This window comes from Lithobates pipiens, unplaced genomic scaffold (genome assembly GCF_037356315.1).
Source record: "Lithobates pipiens isolate NorthernLeopardFrog02 unplaced genomic scaffold, aLitPip1_a1.2 Scaffold_30, whole genome shotgun sequence".
Lineage (NCBI taxonomy): Eukaryota > Metazoa > Chordata > Amphibia > Anura > Ranidae > Lithobates > Lithobates pipiens.
Genome location: NW_027507791.1, coordinates 60,826,278 through 60,843,235, shown reverse-complemented (window position 1 = coordinate 60,843,235; position 16,958 = coordinate 60,826,278). Strand labels below are relative to the sequence as shown.

At 42.1% G+C, this 16,958-nt stretch overlaps 1 protein-coding gene across 1 annotated transcript in view; it reads left to right on the top strand.

The window, feature by feature from the left end:
• The window catches only part of LOC143942905 (CD48 antigen-like), a 46,935-nt gene that overhangs the window by 5,947 nt on the left and 24,030 nt on the right, over positions 1–16,958 (top strand). The window lies entirely within an intron of this gene.

The window sequence follows — 16,958 nt, the reverse complement described above, 5'->3', positions numbered from 1 at the left end:
ATGCTCAGAAAGGATTTCCACGTCGGAAGGTTGCATTGCAGTGTATAGGACGTCGTATTTTTCGTCCCGTCGTACGTGCCGTTCACGTCATCGCGCACGGTTTCAGCAAACTGTTCGTCCGTCGTGTGTGGCCATGTCCGTCCATGCTAAGTTTGAGCGGACTGTTCGCTCAAACTGTTGGACGGACAAAGTTGGGCCAACAGTCCGCGCGTGTGTACGCGGCCTAAGGAAGGAATTCCCCCAGATTCGTCGACAACATCTCCTGTGTGAGCTGCAAGCCCGCCACGAGAACCGTGGTGAACCAAGGAGAGAAGCCGGCTGATGTGTGATAACTGTGTGACCATATGTGAGCGGCCCGGAGCATAACGCCTCTCGGCATGTGACGTCTCCGGAGTATGGGGAAACCACAACGCATTTCAGAGAATGTGCAAAGCTCATATGAAGCATGCGCGCTCCTTTCTCGAGTCTCAAGTTTCTGTTTCACCCTATGCTGCAATCCAGAAATGGCTTCACTCCTGAGAAAAGCTGAGCCCTTATTACGTGTCTCACCCTCAAGACCCATCATCATCACCATTTAGGAAATGCCATCTCCCCTTACTTGAACACTGTCTACCCTTACTGCTGGACATTTTAGATCACATTGACATATATACCTTTATCCTGAGCGCCAGTCCTTTGTTGTTTGTGTCTACCGAAAAGAAAAGTTCTGCTTCTATCCCCCCCATTTATGTCAGGGGGAAGTTCACGCTTCTGCTGTGCTCACCCAGAAGAGCAGAGCTAAATTTCTGAAAAACTACAATGTAGCACTAAAAAAGTAATAAGAATGTGAAGTGTATAACACTAAAAAAAAGGAAGTCCAAATCTCAAATTAATAAATGAGTCTTTGAAGTTCATGAAGTACAAATATGAAACTCAAATGTGATAATTCACACAGAGTGTAAACCAAAGAGTTAGAATGTGATGTGTCACACAATGTATAAACCAAGAAATAGTCCCGGACACGCTTCACTTCAGTGACATCAAAGTAGATAAAAATGGGTACTCTTACCGGAACGACTGGACCAGTGCGTAAACACTAGGTCATGCAGGCATATATAGATGGAACCCCGATGAGACCATTCCGGTCTATCCACCACTGGAGATCCTCAGGCCAGCAAGGGAATGATCCACATCGCCGCGGAACCTTGAATCTTCCTCAGAACCACTGGACCAGTGCATGAACACTAGGGCGTACGAGCATAAATAAATGGAACCTTGATGAGACCACACCGGTAGGGATCCTCAGACCAACAAGGGAATCTGCATCAGGATCTGCATCACCACGGAAGCTCTAATCCTCCTCTCCAAAAATAAAAAAATGAAATGACAAAAGAGGGCAATTCTGGCCAGTGGTTGGGCGGTATATGGAGCCAAACTCGTGATAAGGATCATATGCAAAATAAAAACAGCTTCCCATAGTGTAGGTTGAAAAAATAAACAAATAGCTGTCTATTGGCATAAAACCAGCATAAACAAAACAATAAAAATAGAATATAAAATAAAAACATGATCACATGTTAAAAAGCAATACAGGGAACGTGATAACCTCGCCCTACGCATTTCGTCCAATAGGACTTCAACAGGGGCATCCAACTGTTCCCCTTTATTGCACATATATATATAGCTAACTAAGAAAAGTGTAACACCAATTACAAGCAGGATCACACAATTGACAATGAAAAGCACTCCGATAGGACAATATTACTACATGATATAACTATATCCACCTCTCCAATCCGGGGGCCAATCACCATTCATATATCAAACCCACCAAATGTACAATTCCAGCCATTAACCAATCATATAAAGTGAGAGGCTGAGGTCTGCACATGGAAAGCCCACGAAAAACGGGCAAAAAGCATGTGAAAACGGGTCAAAACAACTTATCTGAAGTTCAGCCAATCAACAGCCAGGTTGTGATGGTTGAGAGCTAAATTTCAGCCCTCCCTCCCCATTCTCAACCTCCTGAGACATGTCACAAGTCCCAATAGACTGCAGGACTGCAAGACCATTAAGAGTTTCTCACATGTGCACAGTGGGAAGTTGGCTGTGAAACACCCAGAAGTCACAGACGACTTCCCAAAAGCAAGATGGCAGTGCTGGGGACCCGAAGACTAGCGAAGAACCAGCCCTGGTGATTACAGCGCTTGTTCGCTGGGGTGGTAAGTGTCTTTAAAAAAAAAAATAGGCAGCTACAATATTTATAGCTGGTAGTTTTTAGTTTTTAGATTTTTTACTGACCTGAGCTCTTCTTTAAAGTGAAAGTAAAGCCTTTGCAATTTATACTGCTGAAGCACTTACAATATTTGCTGCTCATTCAAGTTTTTCAAGAGCTATAGCTGTGTGTGTATGTAGCCGCCATAACCCTCGATGGGGCAGCCTTGACTTTTGGGCTTACCGGTTACCTCCGCTTGGCTTGTTCTTCCATGTCTAGGGGTTCCCAGGGTTAGTACCCAACAACTTTGGACGCTGACACCATAAAAGTCCTTTAGAAAGGTTTTTATTTGCAGGGGTAACATCCAACAAGCACAGTCTCGTATGGGAACAGAGGGCAAGGGTGAAGAACTCAGGAACCTTGAACTACTAATAATCAGAAAGTCTCTAGTGCAACCCAGAGAGTAACCACTCGCTACTGGGCGCTTCAAAGCTGAACAAATCTCTAGGCAGAGATTATGACAGTCAGAACTTCAATCCAGAACTTGCAAAGTCTTTGACCTTGAATACATTTTCAACCGAAAGTGAACAGGAACCTTTCCTCAGTACCTGGAATGTTCTCTGTCTCCTTGGCAGTACTGGAAAACGTGGATTCGGTAGTGTCCTTGACAACCCAGCAACCAGGCACTTCTTGGGATGCTAGCTTGTTGGCCCTCCTCCGAAGAGTCCTCCCCCGGTCGCTAACACGAGCTGCGGTGCCCCTCCAAGCTGAGAGCACACCTGGACGCCTTGAATCCTCCCTCAGTTACTTTGTCTTGGACCAGCCGGTTCCGAGACTCGGGAACAGATGGATTCTTACCCCAGACCATGCGGGTCTAATGGGGCTAGCCAAACTGACCATGTTGCGGGGCGGCCTATGCTCCCAGGACCGGGGCCCCTCCCGGGGCTACCCCGGTCCAGCTACAGGAACAGGCTGCTCTGGCCTCACGAACGAACCCCGAACACGTGACTTCAACATCTTAAGTACCCTTCCCCAGACTCCTCAGCGGGGCCAGACGCACCCACTGATTGGTCCCGGGAAATGTCGATACCTAAAGCGCACAACCAGGCCTGGTTCTAAGGCTGTCATGTGCACCCATTGTACACATGACCAGGCAGAACTCTAATACAGCCCAGTCAAACTGATGCCAAAGTTAAACCTACATAATCAGCCCTCAGAACCCCTTTACTGTTCTGAGCAAAAAACTCAATTTGTACATAGCGGACACCTTGTCCAAAGTGTCGCCGCTACATGTACTTATCCTTATAATGTTTAACAAGATGTGCAGTACATCTTTGTGGTTTTAATGTTGAAGCCTACATTGATTTATCTATTTTGCATATTAGGTGGGTTTCTCTGGACACTCTGGGTATCTAAATTTAAATGGGGTCACTAGCTAAGTTTTTGAAGATTACAGATCTAATTTAAAGTGTGTGCAGCATCCCGTGGTTAGTTTATGTTATTTCCTGGAAGGCTATTTAAAAGCATTTCACCACTGAAATACCTAGGTAGTTTCCTGCCTAATAAGTCATACCTATCTACTGTTCACAGAATTTACTCTGTTATATAATGTTACTTTTTTACAAAGCACTTTCCATTGAAACCATTACTTAGAATGTCAGACAAGTGGTCACAGAAGCATTTCATGTGATGACATTGATGAGATGGCTGAATACAAAACTTGAAAAAAGGAGTAGATTCATGAGACAAGCTACTACTGAAAGTGGTGGGAAAGAAGTCTAGGCCCTTGTACACACTGTCAGAGATTCCGTCGGAATGTGTCTGATCGGAACGTTTTGTCGGATATTCCGACTGTGTGTGGTATGCATCGGACTGTTTCCGTCGGAAAATATCCGTCGGACCAAAGAGCTCATTCCCTTGCTAAAGGCTATAGGACAGATATAAAAACATAAAATATCTAAGATTTACATAATGCTCTTCTTAACTGTACTGCTTTTTCTATCTGGGCGAGAGTAAAAGACCACATCTCCAATCACCTTTATATGTACATGTTTCAGGGAGAGAGCTAGCACCACTGGACTTTAGCTATGCAGTTTGGCCATCGGTTGCTTCATTATTTTCTTTCAGGTCCACTTTTGGATCATTAATTGAGCCAAAGTCTGCACCATACAGTGGCAGGCAGGGAGCAACATGCTCTTATAAAAGGATGTTGGGGATGTACTCTTTCACTCAGGCTCATCACTCGTCATCACTCACACTTGTAGTCTCTGCTCTCTGAATGGGTGGCTACAAAGGAAAACATCAAGAGAGCAGAATGAATTATAGATACAGACATAAAGAACAGGCCCGGAGCAAAGGGAATAAAGGTGAAGGACGGGGCATGAAATGTCCCCCACCACCTGTGGGATCATGTCAGATATATCTAATATTTTTACAGTAAATTTAAAGTTTGTTTAAAAAAATAAAATAAATTATACTTACCAGAGAATGGTTAGAAAAATGACAGTTGCTCCAAAACGGTCCTCTTGCTCGAGCTTCAGCCTAGAAAAAGGAAGAGGATGCGTCATTAGTGGGGCAGAAGATGGCGAAGATCAGAAGAGGAGCTCATCTGCACTTGCCTGTCATGGAGCAGTTGCTTCACCAGATTATGCACAGGGCTGCCGCTGAGGATGGGGATGTTTGGATGCGGCAGTGTTTCTCCCTGCCTGGGTCTTCTTCTTCCCGTAGCCAGCCTCTCCCTTTTATTTCTGCCTCCGCCGCCGCTCCTGCCCTTTTTGTCTGTGATCCTTCGGTTTCCAGGAATAGACATTCCTCCCTGCTCCCTTCTAGCCGGGTGTCAGACGGATCCTCCATGCCTCGGTTTCTGATGTCGCCATCTCCGCCTTCTTTGTTTCCTTCGGGCCCTCCTCCTGTTCACGATGGCGCTCGGCCTTCAACTTCAGCTGGGTTCACCGGTACATGCGCAGTGAGGCCTGGAAGATCAATGAAGAGAATGAATAAGCCTCCTCGCAGGTTAGATTCCCCGGCTGGTCACGTCACTGGGGATATTGCAAAAAAAGGTTATCGCATCGTGTGAATGCTGGCAATTCTGAAAATGTTTTGATTAAGTGTACTAATTATTCTGATTCCAATTGAACCCTTTCTAGTGCTGTTGCTTCAGCTGGTATGTCACCAAAGGCTTCCATGGGTCCTTCAGTGACTGTGGATCCTGTTGTCATGGCGCCTGGTAGTAAACATATGTCATCTGGAAAAGAGCGACTCTGTAAATCTAAAGGTATTTGAATGCCTTCTGCTGTTTTGCTTGATTCTGCATGTTCAAATCCTCAATTTAATCATCCTAGTTTTGTCACTCCAGTTTTTCCACAGGTGACATCTCCTGTTGATCCATCTTTAATGGCTGATCGCGTTACAATGGGTCATATTCAAGAAAATCCTGATTTTCAAATTTTGCATAATACGCTGCCAGCGGGGTCTGTGATGGTATCCACTCCTGCTGGTGAGTTTCGTAATTCCACTCAGTTTAAAGAATTGTTGTGTTTTTCTAAATTTATGTCTACTTTTGCTGATTCTTTTGATGCTGTTAATCAGCCCCAGTTAACTCCTACTGCTGCTGCTGTATAGTTGGATCCTTTATCTGACCTTGGTAGTGTCCTTATCTCTACCATGGTTGCTACAGCCACTGTGGTTAATGATGCTCCTGGTGTAATGGTTCCTCCACTAGTCCCGGAATCTTGCTTATGGGAGGTTTTAACATGGGTTTTAATTTACCTGGAGCCCTGAAGGAGAGGATTTGGAAGGGGGATTATATTGATATTTTATCTACTTCCATCCCATCATGATAATAGATTGAATAAGAGGGGACGGTGACCGTAGTGATGATGATAAAAGGAAAAATGCATTGCGCTCTTTTAACAACTGGCTGCAAGCCTTTTGCATTTATACCAGCGTGCAAAACTTGGTGAAAAACGCCCTGATTTGTGGCTTATTCCAGCACGTGGAAAATTATTCTAGAAGCATATAAAAAATTTCCTGGTTTTTCGTGGTTTTATTATGACGAGGCCTTTCGACAGAAATTGTCTGTGCACAAATCTATGAAGTGGGGGTCGAAAGATGTTGGCCTTTGGCTCAATTTGTTACCTCAGAAGCCATTGGCTAAGGTTAATGTTTCCAATAATACTAGTGTGTATCGCAAAGGGGTGTGTTTTCATTTCAATGATGGGTTATGTAAGTGGCCTAACACCTGTAAATATAAACATAAATGTAATCATTGTTCTGGTTCTCATCCTGCTACGCGATGCTTTAAAAAGTTGTCTTCTAGTGCTTCTGCTCCATCTAAGGAGCTTTTTCTTAAAAGCCACAACACCGGTGAAAATACTAAGCATGTTGCCGTGGCTTCAAATTTATCCAGAGCCACAGAAGTCTCTCGTCTTACGTGATGGTTTCTTATTTGGTTTTTGTTTGCCTTCTTTTTCTCTAATTGGTTGCCGCAATTTTATGAATCTGCCTCCGGTTTCTTTTCAGTTAGCCATTGTTGGTGATAAGATTGATAAGGCATTGCATGCGGGTAGAATTGCAGGTCCATTTCCATCTCCTCTTTTAACTTTCGTATTTCTCCACTTGATATTGTTCCTAAAAAGGAACTGAACACTTTTAGATTGATACACCATCTATCTTTTCCCGTTGGGTTTTCTGTAAATGATGATATTGATCCAACATGGTGTTATGTACAGTATTCTTCTTTTGATGACGCTTTATTAAATATGAGAAATGTTGGTGTGTCCGCATTATTGGCTAAAGCCCGCGTTTCAGTTACTTCCTATTCACCCATCTGCATTTAACTCTTTGGGTTTTTATTTTCAAGATTCTTATTACTTTGATAAGTGTCTGCCAATGGGTTTTTCTCTTTCGTGTTATTATTTTGAACTTTTTTCTACATGTATTGAATGGGTTGTTCGTTTTCGTAGGGGTTCGGATAATCTGTTACACTATTTTTCTTTTTATTGGTAGTGCTGGTTCGTCTGATTGTTTATATTTATTTACCGAATTTAGGGATTTTGGTATTCCGCTAGCTGACGAAAAGTCTGTCTACCCCACCTCTTGTCTTGATTTTCTCGGTATTCAGATAGATACGGTTTTAATGGAGTTTCGTTGCCTGATGAGAAAGTTATTAAAATTAGAATTAGAATTTCATTGGAATATGTGCTTTCTAAATGTAAGGTTAGATTGAAAATTTTACAGTCTTTGCTTGGTTTGTTGGCGTTTGTGTCTAGAGTCTTGCCTATGGGTCGGGTTTTTTCAAAGAGATTGTATCGCACCATTTCTGCTGTTTCTTCTCATTTTGTATTACATCTAGTATTAGGGACGACCTTCATGTATGACGTAATATTTTGTCTACATTTAACGGTTATTGTTTGTGGCAGGCTCCTTTTTGTTCGGCTTCGGCATTGCATCTTCATACCGATGCTGCTGGATTTTGCGGTTATGGCATTTATTGGGATGGCCATTGGTCTGCTGATATATCACCAGCATCTTGGAGAGATTCAGGTTTGACATCTAATGTTGTTTTATTAGAGCTTTTCCCTGTCTTGGTAGCTTTGCAGTTGTGGGGTGATAATTTTAAGGATCATCGTATTTTGCTATATTCTGACAATATGGGTGTTGTTTTTGCTCTTAATTGCTTATCCTCTAAATCTCTTCCTGTTCTAACTGTACTTAGACTGTTAGTATTTAAATGTTTGGACCTTAATATATGGCTTAAAGCCAAATAAGTTCCTGGTAAAGAGAATCTAATTGCCGATGCTTTGCCCAGCTCCCAGATCCAAGAATTCAGACGCCTAGTGCCGGATGCGGATCATACTGGCCTGTTGTGCCCTCAACACTTATGGGACCTTCAGTGAATCCTGTCTTCGTTGCTATTAGGGCTTCTTTGGCACCTTCCTCGCGTGGTCTTTATGGTGTTCCTTCTTGCTTTCTTCTGGATATAGTCCACCCATTTTTTCTAAAGGAATAGTTTTGTCATTTCTTCATTATTTAATGTTTCATGGTTATTCACATTCCCACCTCGTTAAAACTCTGTGTTTCCTTTTTTATGCGTGGGCAAGGTGACAGATCCTGTATGTCCTTTTTCCCAGTTCAACGTGTCTTAAAGGGATGCAGGAGGACACACATGGTTGCTGATACGAGATTGCCTATCTCTATTGACCTTTTGGGACATCTTTGTGACATTTCTAAAAGTGTCTGTTATTCGCCTTATGAGTCTTTATTATTTCCTTTGGCCTTTTGTTTATTTTTTTTGTGGCCTTTTTAGTTTCTGAATTGCTTCCTCATAAAGTCTCTGATGACATTGGTCTATTTTTTCAAGATGTTTTTCTTCGTAAGAGTGGAATACTCTTACGAAGTCGGTGGATTACTTTACGAGCATATCCCGTTTTTTGCTATTGTATTTTCTCGTTTAAGAGTGAGGCCTGTAGTTTCCAAACAATTTTTGATTCAGGTGCACCGGTAACTATTTATCAGTTCAATTCTGTTCTACGTAGATGCCTTAAAGCATTGCATTTGGAACATCTTCAAATTGCATCCCATTCCTTTCATATTGATGCTGCCACTGAGGCAGCTTTGATTGGTCTCGATGAAACTGTGATTAAGCAAATTGGGGGTTGGCGGTCTAACTGTTAGAGAGTCTTATGTTTGGCCTAATTTTTGTTTTTCGTTTTAGGTACTCCTTTTCACATATGGATTATTGGATACTCTTATGTTTTTTGGGCTCAGAAGAGAGCTGAGTGGAGAGTCTATAGCAATAATCTGGGATTACCTTATACTAATTTTAATGTTCATTGGTATGGACAGCGTGGTATGTGTTGGAGTGATTTACCTTATATTTTGACTCACTTATATGATTGCTGGTCAGTACCTCAGGTCATTATTTTACATCTATCTGCTCTTGGTAAATGCAAGACGTTGGAGTTGATTTCTCAGATTAAACTTGATCTGTTATGCTTACATACTGTTTTACCTGATACTATTTTAGTCTTTTCTGAAATGATTCCTCGACTTGACTGGTTGCTCTGCTCCGAGCATCAGTATTTGGAGAAGATTCGTAAAAGAATTAATAGGGCTATATTTTAAATTGATATAAATTAATTTGATATTTATACCTATAAATAAAAGGCCACGGCTAATTTAAACCACAGGTATTCATGAAAGTATTTGTATTCTTTATTTAACTAATAGAATATTTTATTAAATATCAATTGTTATTAAGTTCTGATTATAATCCCATAAAGGTGAAGGGCGGTGCATGAAATGTCCCGGCCCCACCACCTGTGGGATCATGTCAGACATATCTAATATTTTTACAGTAAATTTAAAGTTTGTTTAAAATAAAAATAATTATACTTACCAGAGATTCGTTAGAAAAATGACAGTTGCTCCAAAACGGTCCTCTTGCTCGAGCCTCAGGCTATGAAGTGAAAGAGGATGCATCATTAGTGGGGCAGAGTACGGTGACGATCAGAAGAGGAGCTCATTCCACCCTCCCTCCCTGTCGTGGCCTCTTTTTATGAGGTTTTTAATCCCTTCTTTGTAAGGGGATACTATAATTGATGTTATAGTTATAGCTTGAGCTTAAATAACTAAGATATTTAAATATATAATTATATATGGTTTTATGTTTAAGAAGATTTTGATACATGCTAAATGTATTCATTTTTTTAGAATATATTTTAAATTGATATAAATTAATTTGATATTTATACCTATGAATAAAAGGCCACGGACAATTTAAACCACATGTATTCATTAAAGTATTTGTATTCTTTATTTAACTAATAGAATATTTTATTAAATATCAATTGTTATTAAGTTGTGACTATGATCCCACCTGGGTGGAGGGCCCACATGACTGGGGGTTGCTGTTAGTGGTTGCATGGGGTGTATCCTGGAAGGAGGTGGTTAAAAAGGTTTTAGAATGGGTTTGGTGCAATGAGAGAGCTAAGAGGTGTGGTTTACATAGGTAACATGAATAGTGGGAGCGGGGATTAGTCAGTTAGGGATGAGCAGGAGAAGAGGCAAAACCATAGAAACTTGTTCTTCTCTCCCTGTAGTTGATCCTGATCATTTTGATGGAATGTTTTCGGTTTCAAGTGGTATGCATGGGTCTCTTGTTCATGAAGGTCGGAATGGTGGAAGGTATACAGTATATGGTGGGGCACTGGTTGGGCCTATCTTGGTATGGGTACCTTCCCTATATAGTAATTATGGGCTAACGGTCATCAGGCTGTATTGGGCAAGAAGGTGGCAATAGTTGAGCTAAGCTGGTGGGATCGTGGCTAAGGGCCTGGATGCGGAAGTGGTGGTGGTACAGCTGATGCGATAGAATACCTTTCTTCACTTACGTTCGACTCGAACATCGGGCTCATCCCTAATGGCTACTCAAAATAAAAGAGAAGTATGGGGATTAAAAAATACACTCTATGTATAATCATTTCCACACTTCCTAGTTATACAACCATACCTCCTCTTCACCCCCCATTCCAAAATGAGATACCTTAAAAATTTTCTTTAGCAAAACGCAATTTTGTCTTTGACCGTTTTCCATCAGAGTTGAAAACCCAGCTACACATTAGTGAGTGAGTGTGGGGGTAAGCGTGAGATAAATATGACTCACATGGAGGCACCGTCCCTAGTAAAACAAAACAAAATTTTGAGAAAACATGGATTGGGACTTTGCATGTGCCTCGGTGGAGTAAAGATAATGATTTAGGACACGTTTTTTTTAAAAATTCATAAAGATACTTTATCTACCATCCTTGGATGAAAATATTTAAAACATAATAGTTTAAGAGGAAATACAATTGTACTGTTAAGTTGATCCAGGTTGTGCGAGTCCTGGTTTAGAGTATCATAAAGTGGGGCCTACGCGTTTTTGCGGGAAACCCCACTTCGTCTGGGCCTTTTAGAACAGCACAAACGGCACGTGAATACTAAAGATGTCCTAGAGATACAGAAATTGCAAAATTAGCAAAATCATAAAATTATATTAGATAAAATGTTAATAGTGCATATATAATACATGAAAGACTCCTACATCACTGTAGGACATTTATAATTATTATTACTATTACTATTACTATTACGAAATACTGATATGACAGCATAAAAATATTTTTAACAAAAATGCAGTTACAGGTCATGCTTATTTATGTCCAGCAGTGACCTATACACAGGAATATTCCATACAGGATGAGGAAAAGGAAGATGGATATTCAAATTTAGCATACAAAAATAAAATGTATTAGTACCAGGTATAATTGTTTATTTACACATTAATTACTGTATGTGAGGGATATATGTAATGCAAAGTATAAATATATTAGCTGAACATAGAGTACATGTTGACATTTTCTTTGTAAACTTGGAAACATGTACACGGGACGTTGAACAACCTCTCCTGAACTATTTAACTTGACAGCTAGAAACCGACATCTAAAAAGGCTGTTTAGCCGCGTTTACATGGCGTGTTTAGTTGCGTTTAAAATCAGTTTACTGCAGCAGATCATGCAGTGATTGCAATTGTTTGCCAGAGGTTACAGCCTATCCTTACTGATCACGGGCTGGTTGCTAGAGGTTACAACACATAATTGCTGCTTGCCGATTGCTTGCTAGAGGTTAATGCACATCATTACCACTTACTGGCAGCTAGAGGTGAAAGCAGATCACTATTGTTTGCTGATTGGTTGCTACAGGTTAATACACATCATTTCCTCTCACTGAGCAGTGGAGCAATCCTAAATAATTGAGCAAGTAAAGGGGCACAATAATACACATACTGCAAGAGAGTGTCAGAGAGTGCAGGCATACTACAGGAGAGGTTCATAGACTGCAGACATACTACAGGAGACAATCAGAGACTGAAGACATACTGCAGGAGATTACCAGAGACTGCGGACATACTGCAGGAGATTACCAGAGACTGCAGACATACTTCAGGAGATTACCAGAGACTGCGGACATACTGCAGGAGACAATCAGAGACACTGCTGCCTACTGCAGGAGATCACCAGATCACCAGAGACAATCATAGACACTGCCAACATACTGCAGGAGATTACTAGAGACTGGGGACATACTGCAGGAGATTATTAGAGACTGCGAACATACTGCAGGAGACAACCAGAGACTGCGAACATATTGCAGGAGACAATCAGAGACTGGGGACATACAGCAGGAGACAATCAGAGACTGCAGACATACTACAGGAGACAATCAGAGACTGCAGACATACTACAGGAGACGATCAGAAACTGCGGACATACTACAGGAGACGATCAGAGACTGCGGACATACTGCAGGAGACAATAAGAGACTGCGGACATGCTACAGATGATGGTCAGAGAACTTTCAGCAACAAACAGCTTTACAGTTGAATAACACAGCTCAGGGTTTAAGCAGTCAGGCATTTTATGGGTGTAAGGACATACCTGGCCAGCCAAACTCACTACTTACATTTAGAGGTGTGTGTGCAGGGCTTCCATTCTCTGCTCTCACTACAACAGCCGAGAGCTCCACTGATGCTTTGTAGGGGGGCCCCGTTACCCGTCAATTGGGGCCCAGATGACGGCTTAGCAAAGTGCACAGAGGACAGGGAAGGCCGTATTCCTGCGCTAGCCAGTAATCCATGTCCTTAGTCTGCTTGTCTTCAGCAAACTGTTTGCATCATCTTTAGAAGAGGCTTACTTGGGGTGACTTGAATGGAAGCCATGCAGACCAATTTCATGCAGTGTGCGACGTATGGTCTGAACATTGACAGGCTCACCCCCCCCCCCCCCCAACCCTGTCTGTGTTAATGAGCCCCTGCTCCCTTTCGATATAGCAATCTATGATATCTACCAGACTGTATAAGATATCCTTGCCGACCTAAACCATTTATCACCTCTCTCAATATGTCTCCGTTACACATATTTACCAAACTGTACTCTGTTCATGGTACTTTCTCTTTGTTAGACCTAATGTGATTGTAGCTGTATTAGTGCAATTGTGACAGAGTAAATTGAGTACTGTCTGTGATACTTTTTATATTTGCACTAACATACAATTTTTCAGAACAAGCTTTCCGGATGTGTCCCCTTCTTCAAGGTCCAAGCAGTACTGATTTACACATTTTTAAGCAGAATGTAAAAACAAAACAAAAAAAAACACCTCTGAGGGAAAGAAGAGAAAAAAAACAACAAAAAAACAGTATCACGGACAGTACTCAATTTTCTTTGTTAGACCGAAATTTTCAGCTACTTTAATTGGTAATTGCGTGGTCATGTAACACATACCAAAACAAAATTGATATCATTTTTTTTTAAACAAATAGAGCTTTCTGTTGGTGGTATTCGATCACCTCTGTTTTTTTGTTGTTTTTTTTATATATATATAAACCAAAAGAGACTAAAAATTAAAAAAACTATATGTTTTTTACTTTCTGCTATAAACCATATCTAATATAAAAATGTCAGAAAAATCTAATTTGAGAAATTTTGGCAAAAATGGATTCTGCTACATTCCTGTGATAAAAAAAAATTCCAATAACTGTATATTGATTGGTTTGCATGAATGTTATAGCGTCTACAAACTGTGGTGTATATATACTATAATTTAGGGCTGTTACTGATTAAAATTTTTGTGTTTGATTAATTGATTTTTTTTAAATCAATGAATCAACTAATTTCTATTAATTATAAGGCACATACAGATTCAACTACTTTTAGCTGATCTCCTTGCATTGCAACTCTGCATTAGTCAGTAGTAAATGTGGTATACACTATATACAATTACCTGACACTAGTTAGTTTCCACAATCCATGACTCAACTTCACAGTTCACACAAATACGTTTTAAATTCAAAATGTAGCACTGACGTAAGTAATTTTTTTTCCATAGTAGCGTGACAATCCCTCCACCTCGGGTCCAGCTAATCAATCTCATCTTATGGCATGGACCCCTGTTCAAACAGGTGGTCATGTAAGCGGGTATCAAAAGGGTTAAAATGGACTATAACCTTCTCTCACGTCTCCTTAGATCTCGGAAAGGACACCAGGTCATGGGTAGAAGTGCTCACCGCTTAAGTAGAAGATTCAATTTTTGTTTTTAAACACAAACTACTCACATAAAGATGATAACACAGCATGTAAAGCCGACAATCGTGTCAGTTCGGTAGGGCAGCAGCGGGTTACGTCATGAGTAGCTCCTCCCCCATACCCGTTACATTCAATCAGAACTTCAATGTCACCGGACTCCTCCCCCCGTCCCTTCATTGGCAGATGGAGGCACTTGTGGAAGGGGGAGGAGTCCAGTGACGTCGATATCCATGACGTCACCGGATCTCCAACGGAACTCCCTGAAGACCCAGAAGCAAGCGGAGAGGTGAGTACCGAGCAAAATAATTTTGATCAATCAAAAAAATGAATTGATTAGTCAAGGAATTCATTTTTAATTTTCACAGCCCTACTAGAATTTATTTTTATTTTTTTATACTACTATTGGCGGTGATCAGTGACTTATAATGGGGCTGCAATAGTCCCTGGAATCATTGGCTGGGAGTTGCGGACAGGCTCCTGCTGTGTAAAATCACAATACCCACTACCCTTGCCCGGTGGTTGTGGGGGTCTGCGGGTGGGGGGCTTATCGGAATCTGGAATCGGAATCTGGAAGCCCCCTTTAACAATCATGAAGTTGGCGGTCCCGAGAAAAAAAAGAAGAAGGAAAAACTCCACCTCCATGGGAGACGTCCCGCCGACTGCAGCCTTTTCACTTTGACAGCTGTTATATAGCCACCCGGTGATGTAAGAGGATGACCCCACCCCCTCTGACGTCACATGACGTCAGAAGGCACAGGGTCATCCAGTTCTGTCACCCGGTGCCCCAGTTCTTGGCTTTATAAAAGCTGTCATTGCAAAAAGACAGCAGTCGGCGGGACACCCACGCCATTGTTTTTTATTTGTAGAGTATATATTTATATACTAGATTGTATATATACACATCAAATACACTGACTGAATATAGAGTATACACTGAATATATAGTCCAGGCTGAATGCGCTGTGCCGGTTCATACCTTAATTTGCGCGCCAGATAAATTATTAAGTGAGCGTATGAACCGGCACACGCATAAGCGCAACAGATAATATGCCGGAGCACACGATAATAATCTCCCATTGATAATAGCGCACGCCGTATCATTAACACTCCAATCACACAGGGGCAACACGACTTCCAGCGCGACTTTGGGAGACAACTTGGACACGACTTGAGTGAGAATCACAGCACGACTTGTGGCGACTTACAACACGACTTGGGGTGACTTACAACAGGACTTTAAGTTGCCCCCAGTCCGACTTTAATAAAAAAAAAAAAAAACACGGCATGGGTTCCCCTCCAAGAGCATACCAGGCCCTTCAGGTTTGACATGGATTTTAAGGGAACCTCGTGCCAAAAATATAGAAAAATGGCATGGGGATCCCCCTTAAAATCCATACCAGATGCTTATCTGAGCATGTAACCTGGCAGGCCATAGGAAAAGAACCATACCAGGCCACATGCCCTGAACATTGGGAGGGTTGATGAGGACAAGGGCCTCATCCCCACAACCCTGGTCGGTGGTTGTGTGGGTCTGCGGGTGGGGGGCTTATCGGAATCTGGAAGTCCCCTTTAACAAAGGGACCCCCAGATCCCGGCCTCCCTCCCGTGTGAAATAGTATGGGGGTACAAAAGTACCCCTACCATTTCACCAAAAAAGTGACAAAAGTGTTAAAAATTACAAGAGACAGTTTTTGACAATTCCTTTATTAAAGTCTTCTTATTTCATCTTCTTTCTTCTGGTCTTCTTCCTTCTTCCTTCCTTCATCCTTCGGTTTCTTCCTCCATCTTCTTCTACCTCCATCTTCTTCTTCCTCCGAGCCTCTGCTTCTTGCTCCGGTGTTCTTGTCCGGCATCTTCCTCCATGGCGTCTTTTCTTCCTCGCTTCCTTCTTGGACCGCTCCGCACAATGGGAGGCTCCCGCTGTGTGATGCTTCTCTTTTTCTGACACTTATATAATGGAACTGTGCGTCAGAGAGGTGTCACCAGGTGGCCCCGCCTTCCATTATATAAGAACTGTCAGATGAAGAGAAGCGTCACTCAGCAGGAACCTCCCATTGCGTGGAGTGGCCCGAGAAGGAAGCGAAGCACGAAGCAGAGGATCGGAGGAAGAAGAAGATGGAGGAAGAAGAAGATGGAGGAAGAAACCGAAGGATGAAGGAAAGAAGAAGAAAGAAGGAAGAGGAAAGAAGACCCGAAAAAGATGGAAAGAAGAAGACTTTAATAAAGGAATGGTCATTTGTCTCTTGTAACACTTTTGTCACTTTTTCGGTGAGATGGTAGGGAGGAGGCAGGGATTGAGGGTCCCCTTGTTAAAGGGGGCTTACAGATTCCGATAAGCCCCTTACCCGCAGACCCCCACAACCACCGGCCAGGGTTGTGGGGATGAGGCCCTTGTCCTCATCAACATGGGGACAAGGTGCTTTGGGGGGTACCCCAAAGCACCCTCCCAATGTTGAGGGTATGTGGCCTGGTACGGTTCTCTCGTCCCCCCTCTTTTCCTGCCGCCTGCCAGGTTGCGTGCTCAGATAAGGGTCTGGTATGGATTTTGAGGGGGACCCCCACGCCATTTATTTTTTTGATGAAAGGTTCCCCTTAAAATCCATGCTAGACCTGAAGGGTCTGGTATGGATTTTGAGGAGGAC